This window comes from Cyprinus carpio, chromosome A7, assembly GCF_018340385.1.
Source record: "Cyprinus carpio isolate SPL01 chromosome A7, ASM1834038v1, whole genome shotgun sequence".
In the NCBI taxonomy this organism is placed as follows: domain Eukaryota; kingdom Metazoa; phylum Chordata; class Actinopteri; order Cypriniformes; family Cyprinidae; genus Cyprinus; species Cyprinus carpio.
The window spans coordinates 41,692,333-41,712,447 of NC_056578.1; positions in this window are offsets into that span (position 1 = coordinate 41,692,333).

Here is a 20,115-nt window from a genome sequence, read left to right on the forward strand (position 1 = left end):
ACACACACACAGAGGCGCTGGATGAGCTCAGATTTTTCATCAGAACATCAGAACTAAATGTTTCTACAGCTGTTTGGACTTTAATATTCCACAAGTTGATTTTTATTAAAACAAACATACTTCAACTTTTTTTTTCTCTCATATGAAAGTCACATTAAAACAATCTTAGAAACTGATTAACTGAATATGTATTTGTGCTGTTTTTCAAATGCCTTTATATAGATGAGATTGTTTTATCCAGACCCAGACTTTCATTCTTATCCCTCATGTTGTGTTGAAAATCCAGTTACGACTTCTGCGTGTGTGTGTGTGTGTGTGTGTGTGTGTATATATGTATATATATATATATATATATGTGTCATTTTATTAATAATGTTTATAATATTGTTTTGAAAATAATTGTTAAATAATGTAAAAATATAAAATAACTACAGTAGCTTGTCAGAGAATAAACAATATAAAATATGAGAAATTGTGTACTCCTATGGTGTAGTAAACAAAACAAAAAAAGAGAGAAAAAGTTCCTCTCTTTGTGTTAATTTGACCAACGTATTTTTATGTTCACAATTATTTGCACGGACATAAAATAAAAACATTTACTTTTTTTAACTACTTGCAGTGACTCTTTGCTCACCAAGGTGCAATTAACTACAACTAAGTATAAATATCTAACATTATTTGTGTTTGGTGTAAAAAGCTTCTGCCTTTTTGTTGTCTGGTTCTCAAACCTATATGATGGTAAAATATGTTTCTCACACTTCTTTTCAGTGCTGCAGCAGACTAGCAATTGAGGTCCAAAAAACTATCAACAAAAAAAAAAAACATCTTTTCACAGACTTTTGAGAAACAACCAATTCACCCTGGATGATTCAGAGGACAGAATTCAGAGTCCTTAATTTCAAGAAAACTTTCAATCTTAAAGGAATAGTTTGCTGAAAATGGGCTTACCCTCAGGTCATCCAAGATGTAGGTGAGTTTGTTTCTTCATCAAGTTTGGAGAAATGTAGCATTGCATCAGTGTCTCAGCAGTGGATGCTCTGCAGTGAATGGGTGCCGTCAGAATGAGAGTCAAAACTGTTTCACTTCTCAAGACATTAACTGATGGACTGGAGTGGTGTGGATTACTTGTGGATTATTGTGATGTTTTTATCAGCTGTTTAGACTCTCATTCTGACGGCACCCATTCACTGCAGAGTATCCACTGGTGAGACACTGATGCAATGCTACATTTCTCCAAATCTGATGAAGAAACAAACTCATGGGAATACATTTTCAGCAAATGTTCATCTTTGGAAGAAGCAGCTCTGGTTGTCTGTCTCTCTCTGTCACAGACGGCTGTATCAGTGTGTGTGTGTGATGAGTCCCGGTCATCAGTGTGTGCTGCTAATGACAGCTCTGCTCTGACAGGCCCAGCCGCCCTGGATTCACACTCGTTAGGACCCAGACGGACCTCCGCCGGCAGCCATCCAGAGAAACAAACGCCAGCAGAATAGCAATAGCAGAAAGTCAGTAAATGAGGCCGAGATGTCAGTCTCAGTGAGAGAGTGATCATGTATAACATAATCCTGTGATCCGTTCCAATCTGCATGTGGGATAACTTAGCGTGTTATTTTAGTGTAATATTTAGACTATTACAGTATTTATTAATATTTTGGATGAGCTTTTATTTTTGTATTTTTTATTTTCTTTATAATTTTGTTAAAGTTTTAGTAATCTTGCTGTGTACTTTTGTCATTTTTTATATTTCTATTTAATTGTTTATAAATATCTTAAATAAGCCTTTATTTTTAAATCTTTAGTTTTATTTTTTAATTTAGTTTTAGTAATTTTGCTCTATTTAGCGTTTAGATATATTTAGCATTTTTCAATATATAGATTTAGCTTTTATTTTTATATTTTCAGTTTTCATTTTAATTTTAGTTTGTGTTTTAGGAATTTTGCTGTTGTTTTGTCAGTTTTATTATTTTTGCTTCTATTTAGCTTTTATTGATATTTTCAATTCGCTTTAATTTTGATATTTTCAGTTTTACTTTTAAGTTGTGTTTTTTTTTTTTTTGCTATATGCTGTGTTATTTTGTATTATATTTTAATAATTTAAATTAGTTTTGTTAGTATCTTGAAATAGCTTTTATTTAATATTTTCAGCTTCCGTTGTTTTTCATTTTAGTTTGTTTTAATATTTTTGCTATGTGCTTTTGACAGTTATATAAAAAAAAAAAAGTGCTTTTATTACAATGAAAACTGAACATTTAATTTAATTTTTCACCTAATATTTGTTTGATTTTAATTCAGCTTTATCTCAGTGACCAAAAATGATTTTAAATGGTCTTAGTTTTCTGTTTTAGTAAACAATAACAACAAGGCTTGAAATCTTGGACCATGAAAGCGATCGATTCCCTGATCTTTGTAAGACAGATCTATTCTGATACAGCAATATCTCTAACAACATGCTTACATGCATAAAACATAATCTCCAGTTATGATTTTGGGCCAAATTACATCTCATTCCAATGAAAATGTAAAGTCATGTTGAGTGCATTGCATTGTGGTTATGCACATTTAGTAAATTACCATGAGTCACTGAGGTACTAGTAAGAGCAGCATGTCAGTATCTTAGACATTTACATTCTACATTCCAGCGATCAGCACAGAACCACAGCTGTTCATCAGCGATGCTGTTTGTCTGATAGTTGCCATGGAAATGGAGCAGTCAGGTGACAGCGGTGTGTGTGTGTGTGTGTGTGTGTGTGAGAGAGTGTTGGGTCATTTCACCGTATGTTCCTTTTCTTTACTCACTCCATCTCAACATCCAGATGCCAATCACAGCAGATAATCTTTGAATTAGAGGGCAGAGAGGCATCTGTGTTAGATAGCTGGCCTTTCTATTGGCCGATGGCATTTTAATTAAATATATGAACAGGGCCTGAACTGCAGCTGAAGACCAAACACAGATAACATCATCTAATCATCAGGAGCTCCTCAGAGATGAAGGACAGACCCTCGTCTCTCTGCGGGAAATGTCTCGCTCTGCTTCAGCACTTATCGGACACAGAAGTGCAGACTGAGCTGTAGCTTTTCTCACATATTTATATTTTACGTTTAAAGTATTTGAAATCTTTCAAAGCACACAACCCAAATGATATGCATTTTAAAAAGGAATTTCAGGTGTTATTTTTTTTTCATTTTACATTTTGAATCAGTTTTTATTTTTATATGTTCCATTTAGATTATTAAAGTTAAAATAGGCTAATACTGTAAATATATATTAGGGCTCACCCTCAGGCTATCCAAGATGTAGTTGAGTTTGTTTCTTCATCAGATTTGGAGAAATGTAGCATTGCATCACTTGCTCACCAAAGGATGCTCTGCAGTGAATGGGTGCCGTCAGAATGAGAGGCAAAACAGCTGATAAAAACATCACAATAATCCACACCACTCCAGTCCATCAGTTCACATCTGGAGAAATGAAAAGCCACATGTTTATAATGATGGATTTGTTTCTTATAAACACACATTTCTCAACTTAATTTCTACAAATCTGTTTTTGTGAAGAAACAAATTCATCTACATCTTGGATGGCCTGAGGGTGAGCACATTTTCAGCATTTTGGGTGAACTATATTCTTTCAAAAATTGAAAATTAAATAGCACAAAATGAAATAAAACAGCTTTCTTTCTGTGTTAACAGACAGCGTTCGTCTTGTTTTGTTTTCCATCAGCTGTCTATGAGAATCAATAAATGGCAGATTTTTGAGCTTATAAATCACTTCTAATGGCTGTGATGCCTGCATGTGATACATTTAAAACATTCTCCGAAAATTTATTCAGTATTTACTTATAGTTAGTTATAGTGTTTTAGTTCACAAGCTGCTAAATAAACCATGTAATAAGAGCAACAAAAAGAAAAATGCGCATGTATTGGCTAGTATGAGGTACGGTGTCTTACAAGGCAGCATATGTTTGGGAACAGTCTGTCTAATGCCCTAGGTAGATATCCTGAGGCCACAACATTACCCAGCACTCCTTTGGGCCGCTTCACAAACTCCAGCTAATCATTTTTTTACTAAGGGAAACCTACTGAAGTTTCCACTGAGAAAAGCTGCTGAATATGTCATGGCTCTCATTCACTAATAACTATGTACAGTTTACAAGTTCATGAGTGCACAAGTTGTTCTCGGATTCAGAACAGGTGCATAACGCACATTCATTTGTTCTTGCGTTGTTTTAATACTGACGAATCGCACAAGCCAGCGTCATTTGCATAATTCATGCCCAAATCATTTTTATATAAGGGCATTTTGCGCAATCTCTCCTGCTCTCATTTGAGAGCCCATGCAACACGATCTTAAAGTAAAGTGTGCTATTCTCAAAACACCACATTTCTTATAATGTAAGAGTGTAAATTCAATGTTCGAGGATTCCGGTCTCATTCCTTTCAGTTCATTTAGATGAAAAATAGTTGGAAAACTCTACTCTAGACTGCATTTATTCCACGGAATGTTCCCAACATCAAACTATAGACTGCTTTTAGAAATCTGAAACTGGCTGAACATTTTGTAAGGCCACTTAGGCCACTATAAGCCTGTATAATTTCCAATAATATGTATATGTATATGAATAAATAATTAATCTTTTTTTACACATTGCATGTTTTGAACGTTATTGGATCTAATCTGTGGTTTTTACATGCAAACTGGCATCGTCACAGATTAACACTGTAAATCTAAAATTTCTGTTTTAACAACATAACTATATGTAGCCACAATGAAAGCATGGTCATATTGTTTTTGCAATATACATGCATATTAATGATTTGTGTTCTTTTTTTTTTTTTAAATAAATAAACGTAATTATTTTTGAGTTTGCAGATGCGGCAAAAAAAAATAAATGATTAAAAAGAAAGAAAAAAAAAGAAAAAAAAAAGAATACCAACTGGTTACAACTACTTCACAATTACTAAAAATGACAACACAATGGAACAAAGCCAGGATTTTCACTTCTACAGTTGTCACAAGTTACAATTTAATTAGTTACATTGTCGCCAATCAATGTTTGGTCAAATTGTTTTGCTTCATTTATTGATTTATTTGTTTGTTTGGGAAGTCGTGGCCTAATGGTTAGAGAGTCGGACTCCCAATCGAAGGGTTGTGAGTTCGAGTCTCGGGCCGGCAGGAATTGTGGGTGGGGGGAGTGCATGTACAGTTCTCTCTCCACCCTCAATACCATGACTTAGGTGCCCTTGAGCAAGGCATCGAACCCTCAACTGCTCCCCGGGCGCCGCAGCATAAAAAATTGCCCACTGCTCCGGTGTGTGTTTCACAGTGTGTGTGGTGTGTGTCTGCTCTGTGTGTGTGCACTTCGGATGGGTTAAATGCAGAGCACGAATTCTGAGTATGGGTCACCATACTTGGCTGAATGTCACGTCACTTTCACACGTCACTTTGTTTTATTTTTTTCTTTCTTTCTTTCTTTCTTTCTTTCTTTCTTTCTTTCTTTGATGGTTGGTTGGTTCATTTATTGTCTCTTTTTTCCTCCAAATGAACTGAATTCATTTTGTTTACGTTCCTCATTCATAGCTGTTGTTATAGCCTTTAAATTAGTTAGTGCAAATGAGGAAACAAATTAGGTTAAACTATTGCATGTCCGCTCAGAAGAATAAATAAAAAAGAAAAAATGGCAACTTATTACCAACACAATTCCCAATCAGAATCAGAAATCAGAAAAAGTTTTATTTTCAAGTATGATTGCACTATGTCTGTATTATTTTTGGCAATAATAATGTCTGCCTTATATTTGGCCATATAAAAAATAGCCAAAAACGATAAATGATGAATTTGAATATATATAAACAAATTTTACAAAGTTTGTATGTACATTCGTGGTATATAGATGGAATATAGTAGAATTTGCAAGGAATGGAATATGATGTTGAGTAGTATAAAGTAAATAAAAGTGGTATTGCACATCTTTTCATTGAACAGCAGGGGAGAACATCTATCTGTTCATGAGGTAGATTGCCTGGGGGAAGAATCTTTTCTTGTGCTTGGCAGTCCTGGTGATCGGTGCTCTCGGCTTGGATGTGAGGGATCCAGAGTGATTTACTGAGCCCTTTTCCTCACTCTGGATATATACAGTTCTTGAAGGGTGGGCAGAGGAGCGGTCCAAACCATCCTCTGTAGTCTTCTGATATCTGATTTTGTAGCTGAACCAAACCAGACCGTTACTGAAGTGCACAGAACAGACTCAATGATGACTGAGTAGAACTGTGCGAGCAGCTCCTGTGGGAGGTTGAACTTCATCAGCTGTTAAAGGAAGTACAATCTCTCTTGGGCCTTTTTAACAATAGAGTCAATGTGATTGTCCCACTTCAGGTCCTGAAAGATGGTGGTGCCAAGGAACCTGAATGGCTCCATTGCAGCCACAGTGCTGTCCATCACCGTCCTGGATGAGACTGATAAGTGTGGTGTCATCGGCGAACTTTAGGAGCTTGTTAGAGGTGCGGTCTTTACTGTGGAGGGAGAAGAGCAGCGGGGAGAGAGCACACCCCTGAGGGGCGCCAGTGCTGATGGCCAGTGCAGTAGCCTGTCTGTCAGAAAGCTGGTGATTCGTTGACACATGGAGCTAGGAACAGAGAGCTGGGTTAGTTTGGTCTGGAGGAGTGTTGGGATGATGGTGTTGAAGGCCGAATTGAAGTCCACAAACAGGATCCTTGCATAAGTCCCTGATTCGTTGAGGTGTTGCAGGATGTAATGCAGTCCCATGTTGACTGCATCATCCACAGACTTGTTTGCTTGATAAGCAAACTGCAGGGGGTCCAGCAAGGGTCCAGTGATGTCCTTCAGGTGGGCCAGCACCAGTTTTTCAAACAACTTCATGACCACAGATGTTAGGGCAACAGGTCTGTAGTCATTAAGTATTGTAGAACGGCTTACAGTTGATGAAGAGTGCTTCTAGCAGGTGTGCAGATGGCACTAGGGACGGGGGGGACATGACCCCCCCAGATTCATAGTGACCCGATCCGTCCCCTCACTGTCTCAATGAAAGGCTCTACTGGTAAACAGAGGATTAATCAGGGTTTCTGCTATGTACATTAGCCTAAGTAGGCTCGGATCGAATCGGACGCCGAGGTTGCTTTGTTTCTTTTTAATTGGTGAGTAAAGTTGTTTTTGCTTTGTTTCACAAAACTTATCCATGTTGGATTTTGTTTGAATATGCTTGTGTGCTATCTTCACTTGTTTCCATGATCGTCATTGCCATGGTTGCGTATGTAGTTGTTGTGGTGGGTTTTATTTATAGGTGTGGGTTAGGTAGCACGGTGGCCGAGAGAGCTCAATGCACTGCAACTTCACAAAACACATTCAAATAGAAAAAGCACCAGAAAATTAAGAAAACATCTTCATCGGTTCACGTGCTCCAAATACTCGCAACACTCGGTTAATTTGTGCATGATTACAGTAACCATTTTTTGTTGTTTGATGTTTTGACGTTTACGTTCCTTTGTGTGTGTATGTGCTACGACTCCTGACCCCGGGGTCCTATGAGGAGGTGGTAGCTGCCTCAATTGTGCCTGTGATCATATACAGGTGCATCTCAAAAAATTTAATATCATGGAAAAGTTCTTTATTTTTTGTAATTTAATTCAAAAAAGCAAGCTTTCTAATATTCTAGATTCATTGCACACAAACTGAAATATTCAGAGTTAATATATTGATTTTTTTTATTTTAATTCTGATGGTTACAACTTGCAGCTTAGAAAAATAAAAAATTGAGTACCTCAAAAATTTGAATATTTTCTCATAGATCAATCAAAAAAAGATTTACAAAACAGAAATGTTTAAGATCTCCAAAGCACGTTTAATTATGCACTTAATACTTGGTTGGGGCTTGGTTAATACAATGCGGCGCGGCATGAAGGTGATCAGCCTGTGGCACTGCTGAGGCGTTATTGAAGCCCAGGTTGCTTTGATAGCGGCCTTCAGCTCCTCTGTATTGTTTTTCAGATGTTAGTTATCTTTCTCTTCACAAAACCCCATAGATTCTCTGTGAGGTTCAGGTCAGGCATGTTGGCTGGCCAGTCAAGCTCAGTAAAATCATGGTCAGCGAACCACTTGGAAGTGGTTTTGGCACTGTGGGCAGGTGCTAAAGTCCTGCTGCAAAATGAAATCAGCATCTCCATAATGCTTGTCAGCAAATGGAAGCATAAAGTGCTCCAAAATCTCCTGGTAGATGGCTGCATTGACTTTAGACTTGATAAAACACAATGGAACAACACCAGCAGATGTCACGGCACCCCAAATCATCACTGACTTCGGAAACTTCACACTGGACTTTGGATTATGTGCCTCTCCAGTGCGCCAGACCTTGATTTCCAAATGAAATGCTAAATTTACCTTCATCTGAAAAGAAGACTGTGGACCACTGGGCAACAGTCCAGTTCTTTTTCTCCTTAGCTGTGGTGAAATGATTCTGACATTTTTTACTGGTTCAGGAGTGGCTTGGTTCTAGGAATGTGACAGCTGTAGCCCTTTTCCTGAAAATGTCTGAGTGTGGTGACTCTTGATGTGCTGACTTCGGGTTCAGTCAAGTTCTTGAATTGGGTTTTCCTGACAATCTTCCCAAGGCTGTGGTCCTCCCTTTTGCTTGTGCACCTTTTCCTACCACACTTTTTCCTTCCAGTCAACTTTCTATGAATATATTTTGATACAGCACTCTGTGAACAGCCAGCCCTTTCAGCAATGACCTTCTGTGGCTTACCCTCCTTGTGGAGGATGTCGATGATCATCTTCTGGACATCTTTCAAGTCCAGTAGTCTTTCCCATAATTGTGTTTGAATGTTCTAAACTAACCCAGGAGGTATCCAGTATTTATACTCAAAATTAATCAAACTAATCAAGCTCAAATGGAATATTCTAATTTTTTGAGATACTGAATTTTTAAGTTGCTGAAGTTGTAACCATCAAAATTAAAGCAAACAACAACAACAAAAAAAGCTATTTTGAATTAAATTATGATATTAAATTTTTTTTGAGATGCACCTGTACTATCATCTTTGACTGTGCTGGTGATTTTTCTGGACTGAAAAAATTTGACTGCTGGACAGCTTGGTCCCCCCAACTTAAAAAATCCTATCTGCGCCCCTGGCTTCTAGCACATCTTCTTTAATGCTGTTATATCTGTACACCACCTTGCATTGATGTAGAAACATGTCCCACCGGCACGTGATTTCCCTGCTGATTCTGCGTCACGATCCGCTCTGAACAGCTGGAAGCCCGGCAGATGTAATGTGTTGGCAGACTTCATTTGGCCACTTTTCCTGTTGTCACAATGTAACTTGTTATGTTTCTGTGATGGAAGTTTGGTCCTCAGATTACACTGCAGTTACGTTTCCTCGTGGCTTGTTGAAGAGAGGTTACCAAACCATCAGACGTTAAACAACTCTGAAAATATGAGCAATCATTTAGACTGGTATATTTTCTGCATTGAAAACATTGTCTTCTGGAAAAGTAAAAATCTAGTCATTTTTGACTGAAAAATCTCACGCTTCATCTTTAATAATAGACTGAGGTTTTCACTTGCTTCTGTGTTAAATATTGATAAATATTTTATCAAAGATCAAAAGGTCTTCAAATTCTCCCGTTTTAAATGGTTGGACACAAATCTTGTTTTTGTACATCTGAGGTTTCCCAGTTTCATACTAATGTACTTCACATCTGATGGCGTTTGTAGAAGCTCAGAAAGTTTCTCTTGATGAAACAGCGATGTTTGACAGTCACTACTCAAGGACTCCAGCAGGATTTCAATCTTCCCAAGAGACAACAGAAAGTTTGCATGCATATTTAGTAGCTGGTTTTACGACAACTCCAAATTTCTGAAAATGTCTTGAGTTTTAGTTTTGCTTTTTAATAGCTTTGCAGAAAAGAAAAAAGTTTTAATTCTTTTTTTTTTTTTTCAAAGATCCATTCACATCTGTGAAAGGTTTCTCTGCGGGTCTAAAAATGCATTGAGAAAAAGGTTTCAGAGCGACAGCAGCTCTTAAACGTCTGTCTTGAGTGTATAAGAGTGTTTTGATGGTGCAGCCACACGCACACACACACACACACACACACACACACACACACACACACACACACACACACACACACGCACACACACACACACACACACACACACACACACACACACACACGCACGCACACACACACACACTCACACACCTCAGATCATGAAAACCTGCCCTGGATAAATGTGTGAAATTGTCCAGGTCTGTTTCCACCCACAAAATTGAAAGAAGAAGCACTGTATTTTATTATGTTTTGTATTTCAGATTATTATTTGTATATATTCTTTTCAAGAAATTTTCCTCCAATCTTTGTTGGCAGAATAAAAAAATAAAAAAAATTCAAAAATTCAGATTTCAAATTCGTATTATTTGTTTAATTTGGAATTTAATTTTGAAATTGTTTTTAATTGATATAGCTAATATTAATACACCAAATTCTTAAAATAAAATTCACCATAAAAATTTACATTACATTTACATTACATTTACATTTAGTCATTTAGCAGACGCTTTTATCCAAAGCGACTTATAAATGAATGACAAATTTTACCAAAATTTATGTGATATGATTGGTATTTATGTGGTATTTATGTGTTCATGATTTAACACCGTACCACCGGTAATATTCATGCCAAAATCAACAGTATTATGATTAATCCCCAAGCCTTTAAATTAATAAAAGGTGCACAGTGTAATATATACAAATACAAAACACTCACAAATACATCATATTAATAAACATTAATTTAACAACATAAGATGAATATAACCCCAATGTGGATACCTGATAAGAAAACAGTAACAATTATTTAAAAGAAAGACATCAAAAATGAAGTGTACATTTTAGATTTTTCCCTTTAAATTAACGATGATTTATTTTCACTTCTGAAAACTGTACATTTAACAGTATTATACTGTAAAATTACATCAAATGGACCATTAGACAGTTCTTCAGGATATATAGTAAGGGAACCTACCGTTAACAGGTTTTGCTGTAGCATGAAATACAGTAATTTTCTACAGTGTAGGCTTCCTTTTCTCTATGAAAACTATACCTTCTTATTTCTTTCTTTTTATTTTCTTGAAATATGTGCTGGACAAGTTCTTGACAGGTTCACCTGACACCCCATTGGTTTTCTTTGGCCTGTGAGTCTTTGGGGGCGATTTATTCTCTCTGTGAATGAGCCAGAAGGCAGTTATGGCTGAACGGTAATATCGATATGCGGTCAGCTCCGCCAACACAAGCAGACTGATAAATATGACAACATGTTAAAACGGACAAACTCCATTTAAATGAACACACACAGTCAATACTGAGATGAATAATAAGCAAGACACACACAAATAACACCACGCCGTCGTCAATAACCCTTTCGGGCGACGTGCTCAGCCCGGTAATGCTGTTCTGGATCTGTGAAAGGTTTTAAAGCTACAAAAACATGCTGCAGGTGCTCTTATCACATATTATTAAGCTTTTTGTGCATATTTGTATCTGTGATGTTTTTTATTATGTATTTACCATTTAATCAAAGCATTAGATACTGTGACAGTTACTCCTCTGTGCATCAATACAGTAGTCATTTTTGGACACATACAATTCATATTCCATGATAATAAAATATTTGTGTGCTGCCTGTAATTGGTCATGTTATCCACTTTAATTTTTAAAGTAAGAGCGGTTGCGACATTTTTACCTTGAATGCGGGGTTTCCGGTGTCATTCATTTCCAGTTACTTTTAGTTGTACAAAAACAGTCCACTGTGCTGCTTGATATTGCAAACTGGTATTTCTTACATTATGTTAATTTATTGTCATAATCATAGAATTCACAGAAAATAGCTTATTTTTGCACTGCAAAATAAGGTGTATGTTGCCAACTAGTGGAATTTGTGCATGCGCACTAGCACAGTTTTGATTAAGTTGTGTAACGTTCACCGCCTTCAAAGCGATTTCGGCTCACAGACAACCTTTGCTTTGGTGAAAGATATGCCTGTAATTTTGTCGTTTATTTGATTATTTGTGAGTGATTTAAAAGAGTATTGTGTGAAAGCAAAATATTTCTTCTTGAAAATGCATTTTGAGACCAATATAACATGATATTTTGCACGAATAGCAAGACAAATTAATGTAGGCTACACATTACAAAGTTTATGTTTATGTTTTACAAAGTTAAGTGATCTCTGGGTTAGTAAAAGCTTTAAAAGGGCAAACTATTTTTATGTGTGTTTGTTCGCTAGCGATGACAACATAATCCTTAATTTTCCTATTTGAATAGTATTTAAATGAGGGGATCCACTGACATAAAGATGAACCTTGAACAACGAACTATTACATTGTTAACACAAAGTCCTAGTTGTCAGTTGCAGTGAACTTTGCAGTGTGACTGTAGTGTTTTTTATATATGGTGAAATGATGATAATAACAATAATAAAAACATTATCTCTGGCAAAATGTATTATTTTCTTTTTAGTTAAATTTAGTTGCCCACCCAACATTTCCAAATGCTCAACACAAGACGGCATCCTAGTAATCCCACTGTTCAAAGAAATCTGGCAATGACTTGAATACACCACTTCAAGAACAAGATATCTTTTGATATATATATTATATATATATATATATTTTTTTTTTTTTTTTTTTTTTGCAGGGCATGAAGTCAAAAATGTGAGGGTGGTGTACTGTCCTGAGTTTTTAATGAAGCACAGCCATTAAAACTACATTAAAAAGACTCACAAAGGTCTTGGGGTTAATGACATAGTTTTACGGAAGTATTGATTGGCTGACCCCTCGCTAGCAACTACCATGAACTGTAATGTCAAAGATTTCAGACTGTCTTTTAAGACCCTTGTTAAAATCTGATTTTCTAAGTGAGCTTGTGTCAAATCAGTTAAATCCCAGAATAGATAATAATAATAATAATAATAATAATAATAATAATAATGATGATGATGATGATGGAAGCTAACTGATATTGCTTGGAACAAAGTTTTTAATTAGTGGTGTAGAAAATGGAGGAACAGTGTGATTTGTAATAACTGGAGAATGCAATGACGATATGTGATGCAGTAAACCTAAGATGAATGTGCTAAATCAATTTTAATTATTTTCAAGAAGATTTAAAGCCAGAAAACAATGACATATCCAATATGCACACCTCTTGTTCTTCCTGGAGTAAGAAAACATCTGCTGAACAGTAAATCTTATTCTGAAGTGAATTTCTGAATAATAATAATAATAATAATAATAATAATAATAATAATAATAATAGTAATAGTAATAATAATAAATTATAGAACATGTAAACAAAGAATAGCTTTAATTTATAAATTACATGAGCACGATATCGAGAGCAACAACATACAATACATAAAATGAGGCCTTATTTAATGTCATTTATTGATAAAACATGTTATATCACTTGCTCATCAATGGATGCAATGAATGACGTCTTTAACCAAAATATAATTCTATAATCCATAATAATGCGTCCTCCCATGAAAAAAAAAAAAAAGGTGGTCTGATCTGAATCAGGAGAAAAATCTGCACAGATCAAGCACCGTTTAAAAAAAAACAGTCCAAGATATATATAATATGTTTTTTGTGTTTTTTTTTGAGAGACTACAGGAAATTAACTTTTTCACTGGATTAATTGTTATTATGGATTATAGACTTGTATTTTAGCCAGAAGCAACTGTTAAAAAATAAAATAAAAATAAAGATCTTATTTATGGATTTGTTTCTTACAAACATACAGCTTTTCTCTTCTCAAGACATTAACTGATAGACTGGAGTGGTGTGGATTATTTGTGGATTATTGTGATGTTTTTATCAGCTGTTTGGACTTTCATTCTGACGGCACCCAGTCACTGCAGAGCATCCACTGCTGAGCAAGTGATGCAATGCTACACTTCTCCAAATCTGATGAAGAAACAAACTCATCTTGGATGGCCTGAGGGTGAGCAAATTTTAAATTTTCATGAACTGTTCCTTTAGCTGATAGAATGTTCTGCAGGAAACATTTTCTAACTGTAGTTTTTGAGAGTTTTTTTATGGATGGATTTTATTGAACATCTTCAATAAACCCATTTTCTCTTACTGAACATCGTTTCTTTTTTGTCATAGTCAAAACAAGCTCTTTGTTTACACACAGACAGAGCAGTGTGTGAGTTTGTGTCAGCCTAACAGATGTTTCAGCAGATCGACATGAAATGCAGTGCATCTTCACACTGATTATATGAGCTGGTCTGTGGGTGTTTCAGATCAATATGAACCATTTCCTTCCGTTCTGCATCTAACTTCATTTGGTGATCTCCAGCGAGAGCAATACCCGTGGAGCTATGTTTAATGCCTGTATTTAGCACATGCAGTCGGCTGCGTTATATAACCGCACACAGGTCAGCCGAGAGCCCTGAAACTGAATTTCCTCTGTAATAAAACTCATTTGGGAGTTTGGTTTATATAACTCCATTGAAAAGGAAGGTAACCGTGCACTTGACCGGCGTCCCGTTGTGTATCGATGGCCTTGTTTGTCGGGCGTTAAATTCGGGTCATTACTTCTCGGCAGGTGAGTGGCCGCGTCGCTCTAAATGGAAGGTGAGATCACCTCCATCTATTATTCATGAGTTTCTCCTGCAGGTGTCACCAGGTGAGACGTCCTCTCAGTTTCCAATCACCGGAGAACAAATGAAGCCGCCTCACAGCCTCATAATTAACTGAGTCATGAGCGTGACAACAGGTTAAAGACTCTCAGAATTTCTGAGCAAAGTAATGTGCAGATGGTTTTTGATGTTTTATTGAATTATATCGAAAGTTTAGTTTTTTTTTTTTTTTTCTTTTTTTTTCTTTTTTTTTTTTAGTGAAAGCGTCTTGATATTGGCAGAACAAAATAAGTCTACTTGAGGCAAAATTGCATAAAGTGTTGAGTGTGAGAATAATTTTAAATCATTTTAAATACAAACATTTTATTAGATTAGACAGTTCACACAAAAAAATAAAATAAAATGAAGATATTTTGAATATCACAGTTGACGGTAGCCATTGACTTCTATGGTATGGGAAAAAAAACAGAAAATACTATGGAGGTCAGTGGCTACCGTCAACTGTTAAAAGTGAGCTATGAAAGAAAGAAAGAAAGAAAGAAAGAAAGAAAGAAAGAAAGAAAGAACATTTGCCAAAGAGGGAAAAAATAAAAGAAAAATTAGCAAGATTGTAAGATTAGTATTGTCTCTGAATCAGGGTAATTATAGTTAACTAAAACTCTCTCTCTCTCTCTCTCTCTCTCTCTCTCTCTAAAATTATTTTTACATTTACTGTAAACATTTAGCAGATGGTTTTATCCAAAGCGAGTGACATAATTGAGGAATCAGGTGTAAGTGATTCATCTTCGGGAGGCATAAGAGACTTTCAGGACTGTTCGGACAAAAACAGAGTGAGCAATAATAATTTGAGTTTTTAAAGATTCAGTTAAGCACTTGCAGTGAGGACAAGTTTTGTTTTCCGCAGTTCCATGTATTTGGGCTGAGAAACACAGCCTGGATGTGTGTTTGTGTTCAACTTCAGCACAGAATGATGTAAGGCTGAAGTCATAACAACATGTCTTTGTCTTGCCTGGTGTGACAGCCATGACAACTGGTGTTTTGCAGAATCAGACTGAGTCAGTCAGGAATCTCCAGGCTGTCAGGCTCCCACGAGTTCATGACTACCCATAATGCACTGCGTGGCTGTCCTGTGAGTTTGCATGTGGGACGTGCCGTGGCTTTGGGAGTGAAAACTGTGCACAGATCTGAGAACAAAGGTCAAACCCCTGAGAACTGAATCTCATGAGTTCATGAAATCTCAGCCAGTATATTATGATTGTATAAGTGTGAATGCAATAATCAGATGTATAACACAGCTAACGCTTCTCTCAAAGTTATGAACAAATGCTCTTCCAGTAACGTTAATAAAACATTTGATCATTAGCATAAAAACATTATTTATACATCATTTGTGGATTTTTTTGTGGAACGTTTTTTTAAATGTTACTACTTGTTTCAGAATGTTCAGAGAATGTTCAAAAGTAACATTTTCATAACCTAACGGGAATGTTAGTAAAACATTCTTATTTTTGTTAGCTGGAAACTTGGTTTTGGTGTAAGACACAGTTACCACAAAATATATGAGCTGTTAGAATTACTGTGGATTTTTGCATAAATTATTTATAAAATTGGATTTGATGTGAGCCCAATTCACACCAAACAAGCCCTTTTAACACCAGCTATTAAGATGTGTTTTGGTCGATCACAAGCAGATGAGGGAGACACATTACACTTGGTGTTTTTTAATTATTATTATTTTTTTTACCCACTTTCAACCACTTTCCATTTACACCTTTTATGTACTTATATGTACACTTTAGGAAATAATTTGTACCTTTAAGGTACCAATATGGGCTCTTTAGGTACAAAGGTGTGCCTTTTGAGAACGTACCACCCCAGTGACAACTTTTGTACCTTTTTTTTGAGAGTGTATGTATGGGCTTTTTTTTCTGTTCTTTCGAACAAATATTGCAAAATGAGAAACAATACGGAGAGCAGCAGCTTTAGTTTTTTTTATTTTTGCTTCTGAAAGTTTGGAAGATATTGTGGGTTTTTTTTGTTTTTGTTAGAATTAGAACTGGTATGTGATTTTTATGTTTTTTTTTTGCCTTGGAACCAGACTTAATATTTCAACTGTCAGATTTTAAAACCCATTGCAATGACACGTCCCGTAATGTTGAAGATTTAGGTAAGCAGACAGAGACGAATGCATTCGACCACATGAGCTTCTGCACTATGAAAGCAATCCAGTCAAATGTGTTTTAGACTACCTCTAGAAGTGGCCAAACATGGACAAGCTCAAAATGTTTCAGACCTCATTTACACTTGTATCTAGCATTGCCCAAATTGTGATGGGGATGACAAAACCAGGTGTAAACAGGGCACAGTGCTGGACTGAAAGAGTTGTGTGAAGAGGAATGATGCAAAAATCCTCCCCATTGTTGTCCATGTTTGATCTGTGTTTGACATTTTTGGTGTTTTTTGCTCTAAAAGGAGAGTAAACAAGTTATTAGAAAGGGTTTACATCACTTTTCTCTCCCTGTATGCTTAAAGGTGATGTATGTAATTTTTTTGGCTGTAAAATGTGCGTTCTGTGTCAGAATGTCTGTTTTTGTCTTGGTCTGTGTGACGCTGCCCACTGCCAGTTTAACCAAATTTGGCGTTTTCATCATACGCTTCTGATGTCACTGATGTCAAAATGTGAATAAAAACAGGGTGATGGAAACATAGCTATTGTAAAATCAATCAAAAGGGCACACAATGATACGGCAATTTCTTATTTATTTATTTATTTACAGCCAGGGAGAAAAAAATCAGTCTAGACAATGGATGTTGGTTTGGTCATCATGTGTAAATGAAAAATGCAGATCAAACTGCAACATCTCACAGCTGTTTCCTACTTGTTATTCGCAGGGATTCGACGTTGTCGTCCAAAGAATGTATGGAGAGAAAAGATACACAAACACCCTCAGTTGTAGCCAATCAGCCCTCAGCGATCCACAGCTTCGGCTTTCACACATCGTCTTTCTCCAGCTCTCTGGAGGAGTCCGAGAGGTCGAGGGACACAGAAGCCAGCTGTATGAACACTGGACACATGAGGCTTTGAAAACCCTCCAGAATCCTTCAGAGCAAGCAGAAGTCCTGCGATGATAACGGTGTCTTCAAGATAAGCTCTCCTGTCAGACCTGAACCTCTCCACTTATTCAATCCACATATCCTTCTGAAAACCATCACATGAAGCCCTTGGATCACCAACATCTGGGATCCACCCGCCGCTGTGAACAGAGGCCAAAATCCAGATGTCTTCCAGAAAACGCTGACAGGACTCACTGTGGAAACCGAGCAGGTAAATGAGAGAGCAGCACCTATAATTCTCCCAAGAGCCCACACTTTAAACATGCCGGATACACAACATCAGCTTCTAAATGTGTGTGTCTTTCAGATGCTGAGACCTGAAATACAATCCTGCACATTCAGCAAATTCATGCAAACAATAATTATACAGACTAATTAGCGGTGTGTTTGCTAAGGCAAGCATCGCCATTACTGATGCTCATACTCATTGATTTGAACTCTAACCCTGTGTATAAAAAAAAAAGGAAAATCTAATCTGACCACACTGCTACTTCAGCAATAACACAATAGGATACATATTTATGTATTTATGTAATCCTGTGATCTTTGCATCATGACTGAAAACAGCGAGTGCACTCTGAGTTGTGTTTTTTTCATGATTGATGAAAGTGGTTGGTGTATTATGAGGGGGGGAGGTACATAAGCTCTATTTTAATTTAATTCTAAACATTTTGCTTTCATTGAAACTTTGCAGGACAGTCTTAAGGACAGGTTGGGCAGCTCTATGATAATTCTAAAACATTGTATTAACTATAGCATAAATTCTAAACATTTGTATTAACATCTTATTTGTTCTGCTTCACTGGCTTTGGTGGAGGAACATCTGACCTCTCCATAACCTCAGCTAATATCTGTGTGTGTGTTTGTGTGTAACTCATTTGTAATCGATTTATGTTCTCCTGTTGCTTTTGCCTTCAGTTCTGAAAGAGACTCTACCATCATCCAGCTCTCTCTCTCTCTCTCTAATCCCTCTGGGTTTTTCTCCTGCGTTTTTCGTTTAAGCCTCATCTCTCTGTCCTCAGTCGTGCATCTGCTGCTCTCTAATGCTGTACGACTGCTCACTCTGGCTCTCTAACACACCAGACTCATTACAGCTTATTCTGGCCAAGATGTGCTCACTTGGACAGTCTTCATACGGTCATACATGCATGTGAAGGTCAGGATTAGCTGAAAAAGATAATGCAATACTGGATTGGTGTGAAAAAAAAATAAAAATAAAAAATCGAATAACTGTCTCATTGTTGATTAATGCATGGTGGAGGAGTGGGTTTGTGATCCTACGAACCCCAAAATGTGCTTCTCATGTGGTCAGTTACATTGCTTGGACAATTAATGAATTAATATTCAATTTAATTATAAGAAAATGGACACCCTGTTGGTTTTAATGTTGCATTTTAATCTCAAAATGATGGACGTCATTTTAAAAATGAGCAGAAATAAATGAATGCATCCTCTGACTTATGCAAGTTAAACATTTAACCTGTCTACTTGGTTAATATTTCTAATGTATGTAATTGTGTATAATATTTAAAAAATATATTGCACCTTTGCTGTCTTAATTATGGCCCATTTCAAATGTGTATGTGCTTTTATTCTCTTTTTCTTTTTGTTTTTAACAGCATCCACTCACTGTAATGGAGCGGTGATGAAATATTGAAGTATATTTTACCAGGGGAACCCCACCATAAAACGTGTATTTACCCCCCGAAAAGCGTTTTTTACCATTTTTTTTTTTCAATTGGCCAGGTTTTGTTGTGAAAACCTGGCAACCCTGCACGCCAGATCTAAACAGGCCAGCCGAGGCTACAGCTTACAACTACAATCTTCGAGGCCAATCAAACATCATAAACTGCTATTTAGGATTATTTCACATAGAAGAAGGATACTGAATCGCATCTGCGCTGATTGGTTTGTTATCACATGGCTAATTCAGCTCCATTAAGCCTTTAACCCCAAAGAGCGCACATTTATAAAGATAATGATAAATTCTCAAATGTTCACACCTCATTTCTTTACAAAGGATGATTCTATATTACTATATTCATGTTCCACTAAATTATGCGATTATCTGAAGAGTTTTGTGCGCTCTCTCTCGTCTTACTGCCATTACACATAGCCTAGTGGGGAAGAAATGTCATCAAAATGATAAAAAAAAAAAATAGCAATTTAATGAGTTTCTGTTTTTATAAAATAGCTATCTATTCCTTTGATATAGGACTTAGCCTATCACACAAAGCTTCTTTTTTTTCAATACATGCTAGATCGCAAATGTACAATAAACAACAACTTACAGAATTCCGTTTTGCTCTGTCAGAAAGAAAACAAAACACACTGCAGAAGCGCT